We start from the raw sequence: 3922 nt of genomic DNA on the forward strand, positions 1-3922 counted from the left end.
CTGCCATAGTACCCCTGGATTCCTCGCTTTGTCTAAAGCACAGCTATACAACTTCCCCTGACATGCAGCTGACAACAATCTCTAACCGATCACCCATCCTATCAGGAAAGAAGAGCCTTTCTCTTTTTTCTGTGCACTATCACCTCCGAATGTCTTTTTATTATTTTTCAGTTAAAGTGATGTCAAAGTGTAAGACTCTGATGGGTAAACTTTGAAGATCACTCACATCCAATGAGCATTCAGGTTACCAATCACCATTGGTGTACAAATCAGTTCAAACTAGATTTGTCTTTCAAACAAACCAGTCCTGCAGGTTTACTCTAGAAGTTTCTAAACATAAGAAAGAAAAAAACAAGGTATAAATTGAATTTTTGACATTTTTATTGGACAAAATGCTTGGAGACCAGACTCCAGCTTTTGGGAAGACTGCCCCTAGAGGCCCCGAGAAGGCAATGGCACCCCACTCCAGTACTCTTGCCTGGAAAATCCCATGGACAGAGGAGCCTGGTAGGTTGCAGTCCATGGGGTTGCAAAGAGTTGGACACGACTGAGCGACATCACTTTCACTTTTCATTTTCATGCAATGGAGAAGGAAATGGCAACCCACTCCAGTGTTCTTGCCTGGGGAGGTCCAGGGACGGAGGAGCCTGGTGGGCTGCCGTCTATGGGGTCGCATAGAGTCGGACATGACTGACGCGACTTAGCAGCAGCAGCAGCAGCAGCAGCAGCCCCTAGAGGCCACAGGGCCTGAAGTTCAGGATGAGCCAGAGACCCTGTGAGCTTGTGCATCTGGAGCAATGTAATACCTGTCTTGGATAAGAGGTCCAGGGGCTCAGCAAATTCCTTTATTGCTTTTTACGAGAATTATTATCACTGAAATTACTTATAAAGCTCTTTGTTTATAATAACATCAGCTTACATTAGCCATTCTGAAGGGAAATATAAAAGGAGAAAATTGCACATCCCCCGGGAGTGGTAGATGTTGGAGAAAAACCCAAGGAGGCAAAAACAGGAAAAAAAAAACACACACACACACACACACGACAAACAAGCAGAACGGACCAAAAAGCCATCTCAAACCACCTGGAGGCTTCTACTCAGGACCTTCTTTTGGTTCCAAATTTACATTGTAGAAGGGCTTCCCAGATAGAAAGTGAAGTCACTCAGTCGTGTCCGACTCTTTGTGACCCCATGGACTGTAGCCCACCAGGCTTCTCCATCCATGGAATTTTCTAGGCAGGAGTACTGGAGTGGGTTGCCATTTTCTTCTCCAGTTGGTAAAGAAGCCACCTGCAGTGCAGGAGACCCCCGTTCGATTCCTGGGTTGGGAAGATCCCCTGGAGAAGGGAAAGGCTCCCCACTCCAGTATTCTGGCTTGGAGAATTCCATGGACTATATAGTCCATGGGGTCGCAAAGAGTCGGACATGACTGAGCGACTTTCACCTCACTTACATTGTAGGTGATTGTGTCCCAAGATAATGATGTGTGTCCCAAGATAATGAATTCTGTGAGCCACAGACTTTACTAGGTCATGCCCTTCTGGATGGAGCAAATTTAAATACTATTATTTTTTATTCACTTATTCTAAAACACTTCTAAGCACCTAATGTGTGCCAGGAAAGGCACTGAATATATTTTAGAAAGGATTTATGTCCAACTTTAAGAATTTATTACTTTTCTTTTTAATAGCTGCAGGTGGCAGCACCACTTAACCATACATTGTATGCCATCCACCTGCTTTTAAAATTCAGTTTGATAACACATAGGAGATTATGATACAGGGCCAATTGTCATCACAGAATTAAACCTCTTTGCCTCCAGGGTACAATGAAGCTTTCTTTGAAGTCTGAATGCCTCTCAAGCTTTATTAACAAAAGAAAAATAACTAATTACATAAGCCTCAAATAACAAAAACTTAATTTCACATTACAGGCAACTAACAGGCAGTATAAACAATGAGCTATGTCAGACAATAGAAAGGAATAGAATAGAGAGATTTTTGCTATAATTTTAATACATGATGGATTGCAAATCACTACTGAAATTTCTGGGCTTTTAAAAGGTACTTCTATGTTTTGGTTTGATTGATACTTTTATTTTTAACATAATTTAATCACTGCCTTTTTTTTTTTTTTAAGTTTCCAAGATACCCATAACCGTCTGACAATCAAATTATTACTGTATCTAGGATCATGAGTTATGTAATATTGCACATCATGTGAAAGTAAGTTTCTTCACAAAAGTCTCTCAAGGCCTTGGAGAGAACTGATTTGGAAACGAAGGCCACAGAGTTTCAGAGCAAAGAGAAGAAACAGATAAACTGACCAGTGTAAGAGGACTTAACTGTTTGGATGTTCAAACGCAGAATCCCTCAACGGCATTAGGCTTGTTCATTGGCTCAGATACTGCCAATGAACAAGCCCCTTGCCCAGGAAACTCTTGTTCAGCCGCCCTTATCTTTCTCTCTCTCTCAGCCATCATTATCTTTCTCTCTCTCTCAGCCATTCACCCAATTCGTTAAAGCCTGTTTCTCCCAGGTGCGTGCTGAAGAGTTTCATTGTTCTGCCTATGGTACTTGTTGGCTCACAGACCTCTTTCACAATTTTCCTGCGTTTCTGAAGGCTCCTTGAGTACCAGTTCTGACCAGCCCATTTGCAGCTGGTGCTTTAATAAAGGGGTCTTGAATAAACGGGGGAGATAGGAGACTGCCGAGGGACAGGGTAATGCGAAGAGCTGGGGCGGGGGAGGCCAGACTCCCCCCGATGCTTGCGTTCTTTGAAAGAGCCAGCAGGGGGTAGCAACACCTCGGCTCTGCCGTGTGAGGACCGGAACAATGGGCGCCCCCCACCCAACCCCATCCCGGGTTTGAGAGGAGGCGACGGGTGGGCACGAACACTGTTTCCTCACGGTGCCCCCCTCGGTTCCTCAACGTTCCCAGGCACCCGCAGCGAGGACCTCCCGCCCCTCTCACTGCGTGGGGAGGCTCTCTCCAGGGAGCGGACCAGGGAGGAGGCGCCCAGAGGTGCAGCGACTTGCCCCGGCCGTGTAAGCGCCTGGCAGCGACCTCAGGACCTCCCCTTCCAGACCCAGGCTTCCCTGCCCTGGGGGGAGGATGGAGGGAGGGGGAGTGGAGTCAGAAGCCCCAACGCCGAGCAAGACCCGGGGTCACCGGCGCCCAGAAGAAGGCTCAATCAGAGGCACTGTCAACCCTGCCTGCGATCCAGCGCTCCCCACCCCGCGCCCGCCCCCGCACCCTCCAGATTCAGTTTGTCTTTCCCTCCACCCACTTTCTTCTCTTTTTCTCAGCTCACGCCCACCTTAATTCAAATCTGAGTGGGAACTAAAACAGTGGGTTCAGTTCCTAGAGTTGAAGCAGAAAAGCAGGGGAGGCGAGGGGGCGCGGGGGCCCCTGCCCTGGGTTCCAGCCGCGTTGCTCTCCGGCTGCCGGAGCCCGCACGCCAGCCCCGGGGTCTTAGCACCCAGCTCCCGGCCGCCTGCCCCAGGCCCGGCCGGTTTTCATCCTCCGCGCCCACGTCCACCGGCCGGGCGCACGGGCGGGCCCTGGGCGAGCCCCGCGCCGCCACCCCGCTCTCCCCCGCGCGCCCGGGACGTGCACTCGCTGCCGAGGCCCGGGAGGGCGGGCTGGGCGCCCCGGAAGAGGGGAGAGGGAAGGCGGCCGGAGGGGCTGGAGAGGGGCGGGCCGGGCTGGGAGGGACGCGGAGGGGGCGGGCCGGGCTGCGCTCGCTCCAGCCGCCGCTCGGGCGCAGAGCAGCGGGCGGCGAGCCCCGCGACCCAGCGCGGCGACGACGAGCGCGACGCGGGCCCCGCACCATCCCCGGCGCCCCGCCTCCGGAGCAGCCCCTGCCGCCGGCCGCCGCTCCCCTGGCCGCCTCGCAGCCCTGAGACCCTCGGCGCCGTGTG

The sequence above is a fragment of the Dama dama genome, chromosome 18 (genome assembly GCF_033118175.1).
Source record: "Dama dama isolate Ldn47 chromosome 18, ASM3311817v1, whole genome shotgun sequence".
In the NCBI taxonomy this organism is placed as follows: domain Eukaryota; kingdom Metazoa; phylum Chordata; class Mammalia; order Artiodactyla; family Cervidae; genus Dama; species Dama dama.